Source organism: Cherax quadricarinatus, chromosome 16 (genome assembly GCF_038502225.1).
Source record: "Cherax quadricarinatus isolate ZL_2023a chromosome 16, ASM3850222v1, whole genome shotgun sequence".
Lineage (NCBI taxonomy): Eukaryota > Metazoa > Arthropoda > Malacostraca > Decapoda > Parastacidae > Cherax > Cherax quadricarinatus.
Genome location: NC_091307.1, coordinates 45,649,341 through 45,671,082, shown reverse-complemented (window position 1 = coordinate 45,671,082; position 21,742 = coordinate 45,649,341). Strand labels below are relative to the sequence as shown.

The 21,742-nt window shown below is 40.8% G+C and overlaps 1 long non-coding RNA gene across 1 annotated transcript; it reads right to left on the bottom strand.

The window, feature by feature from the left end:
• Positions 1-345: 345 nt before the first annotated feature.
• On the bottom strand, positions 346-20,626 carry LOC138852774 (uncharacterized). Its single transcript, XR_011392079.1, has 2 exons — positions 20,477-20,626; positions 346-739 (listed from the first exon to the last, which is right to left on the bottom strand). It is a non-coding gene; the product is annotated as an uncharacterized lncRNA (long non-coding RNA).
• Between the last annotated feature and the right edge of the window lie 1,116 nt (positions 20,627-21,742).

Sequence of the window (21,742 nt, the reverse complement as noted above, 5' to 3'; positions counted from 1 at the left end):
AAATAATGAATTTGCAAGTGACTGTGATTTTTCTCACATTATCAAGGAACAGGTCCTTGATAACATTACTAAGGAACAGGTCCTTGATAATGTGAGAAAAGTCACAAAACTGCTTGAAAATTCACTATTTTTTCAGAGTGGTTATTTTGAAAATTATATCACCTGTTTACTCTGATCTTATTGCATATGTTACTATGTATGATAATTACAGTCACCTAAATATGTATAAATGTATTTATGTGTACCTGTAGCAAAATAAATTTATTTACTAGCAAGACTTTGCATAAATTTAGCTGGAAATAAATGGTATCAAATACCGACACAGTGGAAATATAAACACATATGCAGTATAATGTGATCCTTTATTGACAATGTTTCACCCACACAGTGGGCTTTTTCAAGTCACACACAGATCTACCTGGGGTGGAAGGTACGGGAGTATTTATAGTCATGTTCAGAATGGTGAGGTCAGGTGGAGAATGCTGCATCTGATGATCTACCGGGTGGAGTTATAGAGTCTTGGGTAGCTTGGCAGGGGTATTGGACAAGTTGTGAGTAGACCTTCTGTAGTGTTCTATGTTCTTATGTGGGATAGCGATGAAGAAGTTTCTTGGCGAGTGGTTCAGCTACGTTATGGAAGCCGTTGTTCTGGTTGAAATTGTTGGTTATAGAGATAAGCGATGATTCCAGGATTCTTCGGTATTGAGTGTTGTCTTCTGTGGCGATAAGTCTTGAGTTTCTGTAGTTAATTAAATGATTTTGTGAATTGCGATGCAGTACACAGGCATTCCTTGTATCGTCAGTCCTGCTTGCATATTGAGGTTCTGAAATACGTGTTTGGAGGTCTCTTGATGTTTCGCCCACATATAATTTGTTGCAGTCATTACAAGGGATTATGTATACCCCTGCAGAGGATGGAGGCTTGTCCTGTCTACTACTGGTGATGTCCTTGATGGTCGTGGTTGTGGAGGTAGATACTTGGAATGATGTATTGGAAAAGATGTTGGAAACATGTTTGGCAATGGAGTTGGTGGGGAGGACTATGTATCTCTTCTCGGCAGTGTCTTCTCTGGGTGTGTTGAAGATGTTTAATGCCCGCCGTCTGCAGTCTCTGATGAAGTGACGAGGATAGTGGATACCTCCACAACCACGACCATCAAGGACATCACCAGAAGTAGACAGGACAAGCCTCCATCCTCTGCAGGGGTATACATAATCCCTTGTAATGACTGCAACAAATTATATGTGGGTGAAACATCAAGAGACCTCCAAACACGTATTTCAGAACACCAATATGCAAGCAGGACTGACGATACAAGGAATGCCTGTGTACAACATCGCAATTCACAAAACCAAGTGTAAGTGTGAACCACCAGGTGGTATTCGTGTAGTTAGTTGATGGGGTGTATCAGGGAGATAAGATGTTTTCTAATGGTAGTTTTGAAGGTGATGAATGTGTCTGCAGTTCTAGAGTTCTCAGGTAGGGTGTTCCAGATTTTAGGGCCTTTGACATACATTGAATTTTTGTAAAGGTTTAGTCGGACACGGGGAATGTCGTAGAGATGTTTGTGTCTGGTGTTATGCCTGTGGGTTCTGTCACAACTATCAAGAAAGCGTTTTAGGTCAAGGTTGATATTGGAGTTTAAGGTCCTGTAGATGTAGATTGCACAGTAGTAAGTGTGGATGTACTGAACAGGGAGTAAGTTTAGATCTATGAAGAGTGGGGGGGCGTGTTGCCAGGGATGGGATTTAGTGATTATTCTTACTGCAGCTTTTTGTTGGGTTATTATTGGCTTTAGGTGTGTTGCTGCAGTTGATCCCCAAGCACATAGTGTGAGAAGAGCATTTTGCGGCACGTAGTATCGTATCTTGGAGAGGATCCCAACCGTTTTGGATACTTTTTTGGTTATGTGTTGGATATGGGTGCTGAAATTCAGGTTGTTGTCAAGGTATAGGCCTAGGAATTTGCCCTCATTATGTCTGGTAATTAGAGTGTTGTCGATCTTAATGTTAATTTGTGCATATCCTGCTCTGCTACCAAACATAATACAGTGGACCCCCGCTTAACGATCACCTCGGAATGCGACCAATTATGTTAGTGTATTTATGTAAGTGCGTTTGTACGTGTATGTTTGGGGGTCTGAAATGGACTAATCTACTTCACAATATTCCTTATGGGAAAAAATTCGGTCAGTACTGGCACCTGAACATACTACTGGAATGAAAAAAGTTCGTTAACCGGGGGTCCACTGTATAGTAGGTTTTGTCAGTGTTAAGCGTAAGTTTATTGGCTGTCATCCAAGTCGATATTTTGATCAGCTCCTCATTAACAATGGTGTTGAAAGTGGCAAGATTAGGGTGAGAGATGACATAAGTCATGTCGTCAGCAAAGAGAATGGGTTTCAGGTGTTGGGATACGTTTGGAAGATCATTGATGTATATGAGGAAGAGCAGGGGACCAAGGACACTTCCCTGCGGAACTCCAGTATCAAGTGGCCGTGTTGTTGATGCTGTGTCTTTAATGGTAACATACTGATACCTATTAGTAAGGTAAGATTTGAAATAAGCAAGCGCATGGCCTCTTATACCGTAATGGTCAAGTTTGTGGAGTAGGATGTCATGGTCTACTGTGTCAAAAGCTTTTCTTAGGTCAATAAAAATTCCTAGTGGATGTTCCTTATTTTCCAATGCTGTGTAAAGCAGATCTAGCATTTTTATGATTGCATCATTAGTGCTTTTATTTTTCCTGAATCCAAATTGGCAGGGGTTGAGTATGTTTTGTGCTGTTACAAATGAATATAGTCTCCTGTGCACGAGTTTCTCAAAGATTTTGGATAGCAATGGTAAGTTTGATATTGGCCTATAGTTGTTTAAGTCTGTAGGGTCACCACCTTTATGTATTGGTGTAACCCTTGCCATCTTGAGTAGTTTTGGGAAGGTGCTAGTTTCTAGTGACTTGTTAACCCTTTGACTGTTTCAGGCCCCTCTCTGAAACTGTCATTCTATGTCGCCAAATATTCAAAAAAAAAAAAATTATTTTTTCTTATGAAAATGTTATGATTATTTTTCTGAGTGTTTTAGTCCAAAAAAAAAATTTTTGCCATCGGTACTTACGGAGATATAGAGCGATGAAGTTCGCAGAAAATGAGCCGCGTATGGCAACAGTGGCGACTGCCGCTCACCCGGTAAACTTTAGTTTACTTGTAATTGAAGGTTTTTTGTTTTTTTCACTATTTTATTTTTTCACATAACTTATGTGGCCTATGAGACCAAAGTAAGGTGCAATGTACATATATACACTCGTTGTATACAACACAATAAGCACACAAACATAATTATCAATATATTGTTTACAAAACTTGTTTACAAAAACAAACAAACAATCATCCTCCTTCTCCTTCTCCTCCTCCTCCTCCTCCTCCTCCTCCTCCTCCTCCTCCTCCTCCTCCTTCTCCTCCTCCTCCTTCTCCTCCTCCTTCTCCTCCTCCTCCTCCTCCTCCTCCTTCTCCTCCTCCTTCTCCTCCTCCTCCTTCTCCTCCTCCTTCTCCTCCTCCTTCTCCTCCTCCTCCTCCTCCTCCTCCTCCTCCTCCTCCTCCTTCTCCTCCTCCTTCTCCTCCTCCTTCTCCTCCTCCTCCTCCTTCTCCTCCTTCTCCTCCTCCTCCTTCTCCTCCTTCTCCTCCTCCTCCTCCTTCTCCTCCTCCTTCTCCTTCTCCTCCTTCTCCTCCTCCTTGTCTTGTGTGGGAGTGTGTGGCTTATAATTGTTTTGAGTCAGAAGTCGGCAGCTGTCAAAGTGACATATTGTCTCATTAGTCACTCCCCCTCCTGCCTGTCAAAACAATGAGGTCGGATGCTGCTTCCCCTCCTCCATTCTATCTAATTATCTTTCTCCCTCATTCTATATCTTTCAATCTGTCTCTCTTTCTATCTGTCTGCCTATCTCTGTCTCACAGGTACACATAAATACAAGTATACATAGTGTAAATTACCTAGGATAACCCAAGAAATCCAGACAAAGTGCTATACTCTGCTTGAAGATGTGAGTAAACGTGATGACACAGTCTTGTGGCTCTCTCTGAGACAGAGAGCTAGATGGACAGACAGAGAGCTTGACAGACAGACAAATAGACAGACAGAAATGTTTGTGTACCAGCAAAAACAAAGGGAGGGCGATGGTCATGTAAAATTTCCTTATCAGCTCTACCCTTGTTTACGCTCATCAAAGTCAGCTCTTATCAGATGTTATCTCCCCTTATCTTGTCACTGTCATGGGGTGGACTTTTTTTTTCTTGCTTCAAGGGAACAATATTATTACATCTTCTTCTTCTTCCTCCTCCTCCTCCTCCTCCTCCTCCTCCTCCTCTTCTCCTCCTCCTCCTCCTCCTCCTCCTCCTCTTCCTCCCCTCCTCCTCCTCCTCCTCCTCCTCCTCTTCCTCCCCTCCTCCTCCTCCATTGCTTTTGGTCTCAAACTCCTCCAAATCATGAAATTGATCTTCACTGACACTTCCATCTGTGTTAGAGCATCACTTGGGAAGAGAAGAGTCCCAGATTTGCTGGGGTATCACATATTTCTTACCGCTAGACATGCTGAAAAAGGACAACTGAAATGGCATTCCCACAATGCACCACTGGCTCCCCGATTTTTTTTATATGGTGCACACTGACCATGGAGACCCATTCTCTCACATGTGGGCCTACCAGCTTTCTCCTGCTTGATTTGAAGCTGCTAGAATTTATGCGTATAAATACGTCAGAAACACTGGCTCGTAAGACGTATTTATACGTCGGAAACAGTCAAAGGGTTAAAAAGTAATGAAATAGCATGCGAAAGGATATGGGCCGCTCGCTTGTACAGTAATGGTGGGACATTAGACAGATTCCCTGAGTTGTTTTTAAGTGACTTTATAATCTCGGTGACTTCCGAGGGCTCAGTTGGTGCAAGATAGAAGGAATTTGGGAAATTCCCATCTAGGTAGTCCCCAGCATGGGCATTGGTATGTGGGATTTTATTGGCAAGATTAGATCCTATGGTTGAGAAGAAGTCGTTTATCTTGTTAGCTGTGTCAGTGGGATGTAGTGGTGTTTCATTAGGTTTAGTTAGGACAATATTCTTGTTTTTTTTCAGTTTGTGGGTCCCTAGAATCTGAGAGTGTGTTTTCCAGGTCTTTTTTATATCTCCTCTAGTGTCTGTGAATCTACTGGAGTAGTATAGTTGTTTGGCTTTCTTTATTACTTTGGTGAGAACTGATGAATAGTGTTTAAGAATATCTTTGTGTATTAAGCCCTGTCTATATTGCTTTTCATATTGGTGTTTCTTGTCAATGGATTTCAGAATGGTGCTGGTTAGCCATGGGCAACCAAGCCGTTTGTTTGTGATCTGTTTTGTTTTTATAGGACAATGTTTGTTGTATAGTCTAAGTAATTTGTTAAGAAAAATGTAGTTGTAGTTGAAAATACTAGTTTAAAAAAGTATAGAATAAAATGGTCAATAAAAGAAGTTTACAATAAGTTTGATCAATATAGTTTAAAGCAAAATTGGGCAATAATAGGGATTTTAGAATAAAATTGGGAAATTGAGTATTTCTTAAAGTGAGGTAGAATTATTGAGGACAAGTTATGGCTAGTTTATAATAAAATAAGATGGAACAGTGATGCGTTAAGTTGTAAAAAAAAGGACATAGAATCTGTAGGTATTAAACAAATTAAGACTATGAGGTAGAATGGTCGTTGAATACAACAATGACAATCAAAAGTAGTTGGGGTATTAGAATTTTAGGGGGGCACAAATTTATGACAATATAACACTAACTGTGGACTGTGGGTATTATCTGCACTTTACTCTGATTCTGTTAGTCCAGCCTCACTTAGGAATGTTTTAAGGTCATGTTCTGTAGAGATGAAGTATCTCTTCCCAGTGGGCTGTTTCCTAACTGAGATTTTTCCATCCCTCACAAAGCACTGGTGGATTTTTTGGGCATAGCGTAATTTTCTTAGCCGATAAAGGAGGTTTTGTCTTATTTTGGTAAGGCACTCATTGACGTAAACATCAGTTTTCATAGAAATAGATGTTTTTAGTAGGTTGTTTCTTTGTAGGCTAGTTTGGAATTTTAACAGCACTGTTTTTTTACCTGCTTGGTAGCCCATCAGTTTGCAATCCTTTAGGTCATCACTACGTATGTTAAGGCGAAGGTGGTCCTTGATAAGCTGCAAGGTGGTCTCCATGCAGGTCTCTTGGGTGACTGTGGGTGGGAGATGTTTGCTGTTAACTACAACAGCGTCAAATAGCTGCTGTTGGTCATTATGGTCTTGGAAGTTGGTTATGACATTGGCAAGTTGTTGGTCCACTCTTGATCTTTCCTCTGTAATGTTGGTAGTAAGTAGGGTGACTTGGTCTTTTAGTGTGTTGATGGTGTCTAGGGACTGGGTGTGGGTGTTGCTTTGTTGTTCCAGTGTGTCTAGTTTATGTTCTAGAGCAGTGATCTTGTTGAGGTAATCTGCATTGCTAGCTTTTAGTTCCTGCATTTGAGTTAGTTAGGTGATCGTTTGGTTCTGAATCGTAAGGAGTTTAGCTATTTCTGGGTCGGTGATCTTCTTGACATCAAATATTGGGAAGGAGTTATCTTGGACTGTGACGGCGGCCATGTTTGTTGTTGTCTGTCGTGTGTTGTGGTGGTGCCGGTGGGTGATGAGGGTTGTGTCCTGGCTGGCAGTACCACAAGTTTTCCTCGTGTTATTACTGCTCTCACCTTTGATGTTAGGAGTCCTTAGCTGGTTACTGGATCTTCTTTTATTGCTCTGACCCTTGTCCATTGGTTGTGGCTTCAGATGAATAATAGGCAATGGGTGAATGTTGTGGAGTATCACTTCAGTGGCAGCGGGGTAGGACGTGGTAGTACGAGTCCTATTAGTTGGTAATTTGTGAACTTTTGGGTGATTTCTGCAGTTGATTTATATCATTCTGGGTATCCACACATGTTAGTGTTATGTGGGTCTTGATTAGGTCATCACTGGGCTGCTGGGAACCTCAGGTAGAAGTAAAAATAGAGGACAAGGTTCCTGTTGCCGCTGCCGCTGCACACACACACACAAATACAATTAATCCATTACAGACACCCAAAAATATAAACAAAAAATACATTTTTTAACCCATAAACGGTCCAAACGTATATATACATTATTACCGCTAGTGCCCCAAACATATATAAACATTTTATTTTTCCTGCCTTCAAATTTGGCACGATTGGCCTGAGATGCCTTGTCAGCATAGAATGGGTCTTAACACTCAGTGTGCACTGTATTAAAAAAATCTGGGATCACTTATTACCTTGTGGGAGCACCAGTTTAAATGAGTGCCAGCTAGAGCAAATAGCGTGGCAAACACCTGGGATTCACCGATTTCCTATACATAAATGACCTACCAAATGCTTCGCAATTACTCAAACCCACACTATTTGCAGATGACACTACATACGTCTTCTCCCACCCGAGCCCAGTCACGCTAGCCAATACTGTAAATACCGAATTACAGAAAATATCTACCTGGATGAGAACTAACAAACTTACACTAAACATTGACAAAACCTACTTCATTCAGTTTGGTAACAGAGCTACAGATGTCCCTCTTAACATAATGATAAACGGATCACCTATCACAAAGCTAACAGAGGGAAAATTCTTAGGAATCCACCTTGATAATAGACTCAAATTTCATACACATATACAACAAATTTCTAAGAAAATTTCCAAGACTGTAGGCATACTATCGAAGATACGGTACTATGCTCCACAGTCAGCCCTCCTGGCCCTATATCACTCTCTTATTTACCCCTATCTCACCTATGGAATTTGTGCATGGGGCTCAACAACAAGTAACCATCTCAGACCACTAATTACCCAACAAAAGGCTGCAGTTAGAATGATAACAAATTCTCACTATAGGCAGCACACTCCACCAATATTCAATACACTAAACCTCCTCACCATACAAAACATCCATACTTACTACTGCACCTATTACATACATAGAACACTTAACTCTGATATTAACCCTCCCCTCAAACATCTCCTTGCCAACCTCAACAGAACACATGACCATAACACAAGGCACAGATCACTCTTTGATGTTCCTCGTGTCCATCTCACACTATGTAAAAACTCAATGCACATAAAAGGCCCTAAAATCTGGAATTCATTACCTGTAAATATAAAAGAAACACTACCTGTTTATAAATTCAAGTCTCTTCTCAAAGATCACTTACTCACCCAAAACCAAATAAATACTGAATAACTGAACCTTATAAATTGTATATCTTAAATGTTTCTCACAATTATATCATAAATGTTAAACCTAAAACCCAATCTAACTTTATTATTTTTTAAATACACTACCTAACAGAATACTCCATTCTACTGAATGTACAACAATGCATACAACCATATGACCTGTCTTTGTAATACTCACTTGTGCTTTATAGTAACCTGTTTACATTAATGTTTTATCACTGATTTCATCATTGCTTAGTTAATCTTAAGTTAATTTTAAGCCAGCCCGTAATGCTATGCATAGTATAAGTGGCTTTGGCATACTGCTCTTACCTGTATTTGTTGTACCTCTGTATGTGTGCTCAAATTTTTAAATAAATAAATAAATAAATAAATTAACTCTCCCATTTTAAGAGGAAAGTGATTCTGACCCCGAGTTTAGTGGCTTTGAGGTGGATATGGCCATTAATGGTCAAGGAAATATCAAAAAACCTTGATAATATCCCATGTGCAATATTTGCGCAACCCCCTTTCAGAATGTCTTATAACCTATGCCCTAAGTAAGGAGAAACAATTCTGGAACATTATTAGTAATAATAATAATCACTGAGTCTCATTTAAATGTATATTACGTTAATATACATTTAAATGAGACTCAGTGATTATTATTATTACTAATATGACGTCTTGAGACATAAGACACTGATTTTAATGTGTACCTGCACGCCAGCACAGTGTGTAAGTTTATTTAGGTACAGGTATACATAAGTGTAATTATCAGAGTATATATAAAACATAAAATAACTTTTAAAAACACTTGAAATTTTGGAGTTTCCAGACATAATGGAGAGACTTAGTGCTTACGGATCTCACAGGGAATGTAAACAAACTGGGTGGGGTGCGGTGACCATATTAGAAAGTCATGTGGGGGAGCCGTATAGCGAGTTTTGGTCATAATTTGAAATGACAGTATTAGCGGAACACCATAAAGCGAGGCCCTACTGTACAAGTATACATAGTGTAAATTACCTAGGATAACCTAAAAAATCAAGACAAAGTGCTATGTTCTGCTTGAAGATTTGAGTAAACGTGATGATGCAGTCTTGTGGCTCTCTCTGAGACAAAGAGCTAGATGGATAGACAGATAGACAGGGAGCTTGACAGACAGCCAAATACAGACAGACATGTTTGTGTACCAGCAAAAACAAAGTGAGGGCCGACGCTCATCAAATGTCACCTCTAATCTTATCTTATCAAGTCTTATCACTGCACCCTCGCTTATGCTCATCAAATGTCAGCTCTTATCTAATGTTATTTCATCGTATCACTTCACTGTCAGGGGTGGACTGAGGCTTGTTTTACATGCTTCAAGGCCACAACAACAACAACCAACTACTACTAGTACTACTACTACTACTACCACTACTACTACTACTACTTCTACTTCTACTTCTACTGCTTCTTCTTCTTCTTCTTCTTCTATACTCCCACATGTCCATAACATTGCTTGGACCTATAAATACTTTGTATATATTCCAAGACAATACTAAATGGCCAAGGCAGGTGTAAATGTCCACCTGTGTGTGACAATTTGAGTACAGTTTCAGTACCTAATACAGTGGACCCCCACCTTACGATATTAATCCGTTCCTGAGGGCTCATCATAAGCCAAAATTATCGTTAGCCGAATTAATTTTCCCCATAAGAAATAATGGAAATCAAATTAATCCATTCCTGACACCCCAAAGTATGAAAAAAAAATTTTTTTTACCACGTGAAATATTACACAATACACAAATAACCCGCACATAGAAGAGAGAAGCTTACTACACGACGTTTTGGCCTGGCTTGGACCATTTACAAAGTCACGGTATTGTGCCTTTTTTTGTTATTTGTGAAATATTAATTTTAATACACACGAACTGAAGAAGACATGCACAATTACTACTCTACTAAGAAAAGAATACATGACACTTACCTTTATTGAAGATCTGGTGATGATTGATGAGATGGGAGGAGGGGAGAGTGTGGAAGTTATTGTTTAGAAGGGGAATCCCTTTCCATTAAGACTTGAGGTAGCAAGTCCTTTTCCAGGGTTACTTCCCTTCTTCTTTTAATGCCACTAGGACCAGCTTGAGAGTCACTGGACCTCTGTCGCACAACAAATCTGTCCATAGAGCTCTGTACCTCCAGTTCCTTTAAGACTTTCCTAAAATGGGCCATAACACTCATTGTACAGGTTGTCAACACGGCTTGCAGTAGCTGTTTCAGGGTGATTTTCATCCATAAAGGTTTGCAGTTCAACCCACTTTGAACACATTTCCTTAATCTCTTTTTTCAATTCCATACTAATTCTCGCCCTTTTTACTACAGGGATGGCACTAGAAGCTTTCTTAGGGTCCATGATGACTTATTTTGCAGTTACAAGCACTAAAAACACTAGGATAATGTGAAATGTACCGAATGTATGCGTAGATGTGACCTCACTGGCTGGCTTGTAAACACTGGCGCTGAGGCCACACGTGGGACGCGTCCCGGATGAATCACGTAAGGCGAGTTTTTTATTGTGAGGCGAGGCAAAAGTTTTGCTTTCAAATGCTTCATATGGCAGATTTAACATAACGCAATGCATTCGTAAGGCGGGGGTCCACTGTACTAGTGTCAGAACAGAGATTGGTTATGAAATGACAAGAACTACTATACAGTGGATCCCTGACTTACAATATTAATCTGTTCGTGAGAGCCCATCGTTATTGGATGTATGATAAGCATCTGCCTGCCCAGGGACACCGCCACTACCTCACTCTGCCTCTGCCACTGGTCAAAAGAGCATTACTTTGCACATTCCAAAACATTTCGTAATAATCCCTTGTTTTTGGTGCATGTTTATTAATTGTGACTGCAAAATAAGCCACCATGGGCCGAAAGAAAGTTCCTAGTGTGAGCCAGTCCTTTGGTAAAGGCCTGAGAGAGGGGGAGAATGTGCCTTCTTCAGTGATTCTACGATATGTATGATACTAAAGCAGCAAGAATTGATAAAGGCTATAGCACCAGCCAGCGATAAAGTGTAGCATTAACAGTGCAGCACGTAAGTGATTAAGCAATAGAAAAATGATGGCATGAAACTAACTCCTCCATTGTTGTTCGAGGTATATAGGGCCCACTGACAACACTGCTGCCACTACCACCGCTATATGTACAGCTTATGCTGTCAGTGGCCCTTATAAACCCAACAAGAGCTATACTACCACTCCACATATGTAATGACATATTCTATTCATTCTAGAGTATATATCATGTTTCTATGTTATTAATACTGTTTATTATGTCATATCAGATAAATCCTAATGGCACTAAAGCTAACTTATGAGACTGAGCTTGACTCTATCATCATTACTGATTCTATGTCATCATGGAAGGCTCCTGACTCATATAATGACTCCAACAACATGCTCATTGGAGAAGCCAGGTATAGATACTCAAAAATCCGGACAGAGGAATTAATGTACAATTGCTCTGAATTTCATTACACATTGGATTACTCCTTCATGATAAAGGAGAATGTAGAATATAACTTTGGTATATCTGTGTCTAGCATTAGGAATAATATTAGGAGAGAAGTAAATAATGAAAATGATTGTTATAGGAATGCAGTTAGAAGCCTGAGTAGATCTATAACCCACTATGATAACATGAACATGGATAAGTATGTTTATGGAGAAACTTGCAATGTGAACAGACTGACTGATGTTCTAGTGGCCAGGCTTAGGCTTGGTTACAAGTAATTCTGGCAGTTTGGGAGACACACAGATGATGATCAAACTAAATGCAAATTATGTGATTAGGCATATGGTCACTGTCTTGAACATTATATGCTTAATTGTCCACTTATTGAGGAATACAGAGACAGACATGTGACATGTCAAGATATCTTATTAATGAAAATAAGATACCAGATATACTAACTAAATTTGCTTGTACCAGATAAGTGAACTGTAGATAAATAAAAACCCATATGTACACCTGTTAACCCTTTTGGGGCCTATTTCCTAGGCCTTCTGTGTACCCATATGCTCTTGCACTACCGTCTACAGGATGGATATGGGGTGCACAATAAACTAGCCACTTCGGTGGCAAAATCTAATTGTGATAGATAAATAAGCCTTAAAGTTGATATTAGTGTCATATTAAAGGAGTATTTTGTCCCGACTCCAAATAAACTCTCCACCTCCGACACTACTAGCCACATACATAATGACATATTTTATTCATTCTAGAGTGTATTTCAGGTTTCTGAAAAGATTTTCTTTGGATTTTTACCCCCAGAGCGTTAGCCATCCAGGATAACCCAAGAAAGTCAGTGCGTCATCAAGGACTGTCTGTTCATGTACGGACATTTTTATGATTCATTACCTTTGTAACTTGTCATGAGTGTGACCAGCTGTACCTGGAGCTCATTATCATTGTAACTTGGCCATGATTATGACCAGATCTACTTAGTTACCTTTGTAACTTGTTCATCTATCAAAACTTTGGAGTCCAGTCCCTGGGTCAATTATGTACCTCTGTAATCTTTTGACTACCGCCCACAGGATGTGTATGGGGTGCATAATAAAGATATTAAACTAACTGTCTTATTTCCAATGGGGTCCTCACTCTTGTCCCCCAGGATGAAACCCACCAGTCGACTAACACCCAGGTACCTATTTGCCGCTAGGTTAACATGACAACAGATGTAAGTAAACACGTCAAAATGTTTCCATCCTGTCGGGAATCGAACCTGGGCCCTCCATGTGTGAAGCGAGAGCTTTAGCCACCAGTCCACCGGGACCTGTTTAATATGTTTATTTGTTCATTATGTCATATTAGATCAATTGTGATAGATAAATAAGCCATAGAGTTGACATTAGCATCATATTGAAGGAGTATTTTGTCCTGTCTGGAACAGATTAATTATATTTACATTATTTCTTATGGGAAATATTGATTCAGTTTTCGCACGTTTCGGTATTAGAACGACCTTCTACAATGGATTAAGTTCGAAAACTGGGGTTCCACTGTAATTCATAAATTATGCGCAGCAAGTGGAGAATTGTCATTTTTCAGTGATGAGAAGCACTTCAAGGCTTCTTTTAGGCCTTGAAGAACTGCCAGCTTCTCTACTTTCATGATTTGGAGTTCATTATTATGCAAAAATTAAGAGGTGTTTTTGGGCCACAGTAAACTGTGGATAACTGAATCAGTGAATACAGGGGGTCTATTGTATATAAATGCCTTTTATCACATCCTGTCGGTACCACTGTACCATTTATCAGTGGTCTAGGGTCGGTTGGGTTTACCTATCAAAATAAAGCTTGTTTCTTATTTACCTGGAGTTTACCTGGAGAGAGTTCCAGGGGTCAGCGCCCCCGCGGCCCGGTCTGTGACCAGGCCTCCTGGTGGACCAGAACCTGATCAACCAGGCTGTTGCTGCTGGCTGCACGCAAACCAACGTATGAGCCACAGCCCAGCTGGTCAGGAACCGACTTTAGGTGCTTGTCCAGTGCCAGCTTGAAGACTGCCAGGGGTCTGTTGGTAATCCCCCTTATGTATGCTGGGAGGCAGTTGAACAGTCTTGGGCCCCTGACTCTTATTGTATGGTCTTTTAACGTGCTAGTGACACCCCTGCTTTTCATTGGGGGGATGTTGCATCGTCTGCCAAGTCTTTTGCTTTCGTAGTGAGTGATTTTCGTGTGCAAGTTCGGTACTAGTCCCTCTAGGATTTTCCAGGTGTATATAATCATGTATCTCTCCCGCCTGCGTTCCAGGGAATACAGGTTTAGGAACCTCAAGCGCTCCCAGTAATTGAGGTGTTTTATCTCCGTTATGCGCGCTGTGAAGGTTCTCTGTACAACTCACTTAAAATATAACTATTGTACAACCCACTTAAAATATAACCATTGTACAACCCAGTTAATAATTTACATAATAAATGATACATTTTTTTAACCAATTAACTTAAAAAATCTTCAAAAATCTACAAAAAAAATGATTTTTTTGGTGAAAAATAACAGTTATTTATTATATATGATGTTAATGGATTTCTGTCCTAAGAACAATGTATATATTGACCTCGTGTTTGATCCAAGGGCAGGAAGGGCAGTTCCAATGCCATGGATCAAGAGCTCTTTACCCTTGAGGTTCCAGTATTATACAGTGAGCCCCCGCATACCGTTGGCATTACATAACGTTAAATCCGCATACCGATACATTTTATCGCTAAGATTTTGCCTCGCATACCGCTAAAAAACCCACTCAACGCTGTTCGTCCGAGACGCATCTAATGTGCGGCCTGAGCCAGCCTCACATGTTCCGCCAGTGGCATTGTTTACCAGCCAGCCTCCGCGGTAACATCCAAGCATACAATCGGAACATTTCGTATTATTATAGTGTTTTTGGTGATTTTATCTGCAAAATAAGTGACCATGGGCCCCAAGAAAGCTTCTAGTGCCAACCCTACAGCAATATGGGTAAGAATTACTATAGAGATGAAGAAAGAGATCATTGCTAAGTATGAAAGTGGAGTGCGTGTCTCCGAGCTGGCCAGGTTGTATAATAAACCCCAATCAACCATCGCTACTATTGTGGGCATCAAAACGGCAATCAAGGAAGCTGTTCTTGCCAAAGGTTCAACTGTGTTTTTGAAACAGAGATCGCAAGTGATGGAAGATGTTGAGAGACTCTTATTGGTATGGATAAATGAAAAACAGATAGCAGGAGATAGCATCTCTCAAGTGATCATAAGCGAAAAGGCTAGGAAGTTGCATGAGGATTTAATTAAAAAAATGCCTGCAACTAGTGATGATGTGAGTGAATTTAAGGCCAGCAAAGGTTGGTTTGAGAGATTTAAGAAGCATAGTGGCATACATAGTGTGATAAGGCATGGTGAGGCTGCCAGTTCGGACCACAAAGCAGCTGAAAAATATGTGCAGGAATTCAAGGAGTACATAGACAGTGAAGGACTGAAACCTTAACAAGTGTTTAATTGTGATGAAACAGGCCTGTTTTGGAAGAAAATGCCAAGCAGGACCTACATTACTCAGGAGGAAAAGGCACTCCCAGGACATAAGCCTATGAAAGACAGGCTTACTCTGTTGATGTGTTCCAATGCTACTGGTGATTGCAAAGTGAAGCCTTTATTAGTGTATCACTCAGAAACTCCCAGAGCGTTCAGGCAAAAGAATATCCTCAAGGCTAATTTGTGTGTGCTGTGGAGGGCAAACAGTAAGGCATGGGTCACTAGGGACTTTTTCTATGACTGGTTGCACCATGCATTTGCCCCCAATGTGAAAGATTACCTAACTGAAAAGAAATTAGACCTTAAGTGCCTCCAGGTGTTAGACAATGCCCCTGGTCATCCTACAGACGTGGCAGAGCGACTTTATGGGGACATGAGCTTCATTAAGGTGAAGTTTTTGCCTCCTAACACCACTCCTCTCCTGCAGCCCATGGACCAGCAGGTTATTGCAAACTTCAAAAAACTGTACACAAAAGCTCTGTACACAAAAGCTTTGTAGTGACCTCAGAAACTCAATTGACTCTAAGAGAGTTTTGGAGAGATCACTTTAATATCCTCAATTGTGTAAACCTTATAGGTAAGGCTTTGGAGGGAGTGACTAAGAGGACCTTGAACTCTGCTTGGAAGAAACTGTGGCCAGAATGTGTAGACCAAAGGGATTTTGAAGGGTTTCAGGCTAACCCTGAGAGGAGTATGCCAGTTGAGGAATCCATTGTGGCATTGGGAAAGTCCTTGGGGTTGGAGGTTAGTGGGGATGATGTGGAAGAGTTAGTGGAGGAGGACAATGAAGAACTAACCACTGATGAGCTGCTAGATCAACTTCAACAGCAAGAGGCCAGACCTGAGGAAACTGCTTCGGAGGAGGGGAGAGAGAAATTGAAGAAGTTGCCTACTTCAAAGATTAAGGAAATGTGTGGAATGTGGCTTAAAGTGCAAACCTTTTTTGATGACAATCACCCTAACACAGCTATTGCAAGCCGTGCTGGTGACTATTACACTGACACTGTTGTGAAACACTTTAGGGAAGTCATAAAGGAACGAGAGGTATAGGCCACTATGGACAGATATGTTGTGCGACAGAAGTCCAGTGACTCTGAAGCTGGTCCTAGTCGCATTAAAAGAAGAAGGGAAGTAACCCCAGAAAAGGACTTGACACCTCAAGTCTTAATGGAAGGGGATTCCCCTTCTAAACACTAAGACTCTCTCCTCCTCCCATCCCATCAATCATCACCAGATCTTCAATAAAGGTAAGTGTCATGTAATTGTGCATGCCTTTTTCAGTTTGTGTGTATTAAAATTAATATTTCATGTGGTAAAAATTTTTTTTTTCATACTTTGGGGTGTCTTGCACGGATTAATTTGATTTCCATTATTTCTTATGGGGAAAATTCATTCGCATAACGATAATTTCGCATAACAATGAGCTCTCAGGAATGGATTAATATATTTATGCGGGGGTCCACTGTATTATTATTAAATTAATACTGACGCACTAAATCCACAAGGCTAAGTAACACTTGGAAAAAGGTAAATAATAGATGTTTGATCCAAGGGAGAGAAGAGCTCCAACACCTTGGATCAAAAGCTCTTTACCAGGATCAAATCGTCTCCCTGGAGGCTCCATTATAATTATTATTAAATTTATAGTGAAGCATTAAACCCACAAAGGCCAAGTAGCACTTGGGTAAAAGGGGAATAATAAGGGCTTGATCCAAGGGAGAGGAGAGGTCCAACACCTTGGATCAAGAGCTCTGGAGCAACAAAGGATGACAGACGTGACACAACAATGTTAATCTGTTATATAAATCATCATTATCCTGCCGTAAACAGAGTTACTATACTCCTGACAGTGTCACTCAACTGCTGACAGTGTCACTATACTGCTGACAGCATCACTAAACTGCTGACAGTGACACTAGATTCTGCTCATCAGTCCACTGGTGCAGCTGGTAGCGCTGCTGTTGTCATACAGACTGATAACTCTCATAAAGAAATTGGAGCACGCATCAATAACTGGGCCTCTACCCTTCAAATAGAACAGTTTGCCATACTCCTTGCACTCATATGCATCCATGTATCTAAGATTGACACTTTAACTGTAACTGATTCTCTGTCATCCATAAATGCTCTCAACTCATTAAGTATAAATTGTGGCATGCTTTTGTCAGAAGCCAGACATAGGTATAAGATTGTGGACAGTGGAGTCAGAGTGCACATGCTGTGGATTCCATCTCACATTGGTCTTCAGATGCATGACAGAACTAATGAATTGGCTAAGCTGTATGCTTTCAAAGTGGGAGTAGATTACAATCTTGGGTTGTCAGCAGTTTGAGAACAATAATACAAAAAGAACTTCAACTGAACTTCACTGACTTAAGACTTAGGGAGACTGACACCGGTCAGTCAATTTATCATCATTCCAACATGCCGAAGGAGCCACATGTCTATGGTGCATCCAACAAGATAAGCAGACTCTTGGATGTCACTACCGCCCGGCTCCGGCTGGGTTACAAGTATCTATGGCAGGTTAAATCACCACCACCAGATGTAGACCAAACGAAATGTAAACTTTGCCATATGGACTATTGTCACATCCTGCGTCATTATATACTGGAGTGCGATCAAATTATTGAATTTAGAGACAACTTACTCAGAAATGTTCAAGAAACGGCAAAGTATTTTATCCACAGTGGTATATTATAGACCATTTGGAGAAATACCCTGACTTTACTAGCTGTAAATAAAGCATTACCACATGTGTGTGTGGGGGGGGGGATGCTTGTGTATGTGCATATATTTGTATGCTCGTGTGCATGCGTCTGTGCATGCACCCTCGTGTGTATGTGTGTGCGCGCGTGCTCGTGTGGGTGTATGACCCACTTAATATTTGTACATGTATTTATAACTCATTACAACTGTGACCAGGTGTGGACGTATCAGTGGCTCATTACTTTGTAATTTGTTCATGACTGTAACCATGTATAGGAGTGAGGCTGATTCATTATCTTTGTAACTTTCCATGATTGTGACCAGATCTACCTGGTGTTCATTACCTTTGTAACTAGTTCAGCTATCATAACTTTGGGGTCCAGTCCCTGGACCCATTATGTACCTCAGTAATCTTTTGACTACCACCCACAGGATGGGTATGGGGGGCATAATGAAGATATTAAACTGAACTGAGAGTCACTAAACTGACGACAGTGTCACTAAACTGCTGACAGTGTCACTAAACTGCTGACAGTGTCACTATACTGCTGACAGTGTCACTATACTGCTGACAGTGTCACTAAACTGCTGAGTGTCACTAAACTGCTGACAGTGTCACTAAACTGCTGACAGTGTCACTAAACTGCTGACAGTGTCACTAAAGTGCTGACAGTGTCACTAAACTGCTGACAGTGTCACTAAACTGCTGACAGTGTCACTAAGCTGCTGACAGTGTCACTATACTGCTGACAGTGTCACTAAACTGCTGACAGTGTCACTAAACTGCTGATAGTGTCACTAAACTGCTGACAGTGTCACTAAACTGCTGACAGTGTCACTAAACTGCTGACAGTGTCACTAAACTGCTGAGTGTCACTAAACTGCTGACAGTGTCACTAAACTGCTGACAGTGTCACTAAACTGCTGACAGTGTATCTAAACTGCTGACAGTGTCACTATACTGCTGACAGTGTCATTAAACTGCTGACAGTGTCACTAAACTGCTGACAGTGTCACTAAACTGCTGACAGTGTCACTATACTGCTGACAGTGTCACTAAACTGCTGACAGTGTCACTAAACTGCTGACAGTGTCACTAAACTGCTGACAGTGTCACTAAACTGCTGACAGTGTCACTATACTGCTGACAGTGTCACTAAACTGCTGACAGTGTCACTAAACTGCTGACAGTGTCACTATACTGCTGACAGTGTCACTAAACTGCTGACAGTGTCACTATACTGCTGACAGTGTCACTAAACTGCTGACAGTGTCACTAAACTGCTGATAGTGTCACTAAACTGCTGACAGTGTCACTAAACTGTTGACAGTGCCACTATACTGCTGACAGTGTCATTAAACTGCTGACAGTGTCACTAAACTGCTGACAGTGTCACTAAACTGCTGAGTGTCACTAAACTGCTGACAGTGTCACTAAACTGCTGACAGTGTCACTAAACTGCTGATAGTGTCACTAAACTGCTGATAGTGTCACTAAACTGCTGACAGTGTCACTAAACTGCTGACAGTGTCACTAAACTGCTGATAGTGTCACTAAACTGCTGACAGTGTCACTAAACTGCTGACAGTGTCACTAAACTGCTGAGTCACTAAACTGCTGACAGTGTCACTAAACTGCTGACAGTGTCACTAAACTGCTGACAGTGTCACTAAACTGCTGACAGTGTCACTAAACTGCTGACAGTGTCACTAAACTGCTGACAGTGTCACTATACTGCTGACAGTGTCATTAAACTGCTGACAGTGTCACTAAACTGCTGACAGTGTCACTAAACTGCTGACAGTGTCACTAAACTGCTGACAGTGTCACTAAACTAGAGGGACTAGTACCGAACTTGCACACGAAAATCACTCACTACGAAAGCAAAAGACTTGGCAGACGATGCACCATCCCCCCAATGAAAAGCAGGGGTGTCACTAGCACGTTAAGAGACCATACAATAAGTGTCAGGGGCCCGAGACTGTTCAACTGCCTCCCAGCACACATAAGGGGGATTACCAACAGACCCCTGGCAGTCTTCAAGCTGGCACTGGACAAGCACCTAAAGTCAGTTCCTGATCAGCCGGGCTGTGGCTCGTACGTTGGTTTGCGTGCAGCCAGCAGCAACAGCCTGGTTGATCAGGCTCTGATCCACCAGGAGGCTTGGTCACAGACCGGGCCGCGGGGGCGTTGACCCCCGGAACTCTCTCCAGGTAAAGTGTCAGCAGTGACACAACAATGTTATGTTATATAAATCATCATTATCCTGCCATAAACAATCATTACCACCTACAAAGCCGCGGTAAACCCGTATGGGCCACTCATCTATGACAAGTGATAAAACATCTTCAATACATGAGAGAACAAGTGTGGAGATAAACACCTGCAACACCCGTCACTTCTCACACTATTATCTCCACTAATACACCTCAAATATGTCTACAAAATACCTCTGGCTTCTCCACACTCATTTTTGGGCGACGTCTCCATCTCCTCCCACCAAAAATGACACAAAAACCCGCAATAAACCAGTAAAATAACTGCCAGGATGATGGTGTCCAGCCTGACAATGTTGTTGATGCTTGAAGGGCCACCACAGCCACCACTCTCACCAGTCTGGCAGACACACACATGATGATTAAACTAAATGTAAATTATGTGATCAGACATATGGTCACTCTCTTGAACACTATGTGCTTAATTGTCCACTTATTGAGGAATACAGAGACAGACAGTATAATAACCTATGTGACATGTCAAGATATCTTATTAATGAAAATAAGATACCAGATATACTAAGCAAATTTCGTAAATTTACTTGTACTTGAAACCCTAACAAGATCTTGGGATATGAAATAGACAGGCTGCTCCACTCAACATCTCATGTAACTAAAAAGATCAACACAGCCAAAGCCGGTCTTAGCAGACTCTTTCGATTCAATCAAGCCCCTCAACATGTCAAAAAACATCTGTATAAAATGATAATAAGACCTATACTCGAATACCCTTGTGTCCCAATGTCATTAACAACAAAGACCAACATGCTACGGTTACAAAGGGTCCAGAATAGTGCTCTTCGCTTTATTACCGATACCAGGAGGAGAGACAGAGTTAAAATGGCAGATTTACACACACAACAAGATATTACTGCCATAAATGTACGCCTTGACACCCTAAAAAAGAAACAACTTTATACAATGCAAGAACTATACATGCCAGATAGAGAACATCCTATACAAGTGATAAATACCACCGATTACACCATCAATACTCCACCTCACAGGACTCAAAGAATGACTCTCCCACAGAGGGTTCGTCGTTTTATTCATAAAGATGATTACCCTCGATCCATGATTTTGAGCAACTTACCTGATGAAGAAGATTGGATACCACCAGAACCCTTCTATGTATACCAAGAAAATCATCGCCCCCAATTAGGGAGACATCTTAAATAACTTTCTAATGTAAAATTATGCTATTGACTATTGTTGGACACCACCATTAAGAAGCTATTGTCACGAACTTATAAACTGGCCAGAAAATTAATGCCTTTCTTGTCGTATAAATATCCGTTGTGCAATCGCGAGAAAAAAAAAAAAAAAAAAAAAAAAAAAAAAAAAAAAAAAAAAAAAAAAAAAAAAAAAAAAAAAAAAAAAAAAAAAAAAAAAAAAGCAATTGCAACTTGTATAACTACTACCAATTCAGAGTCATGTACT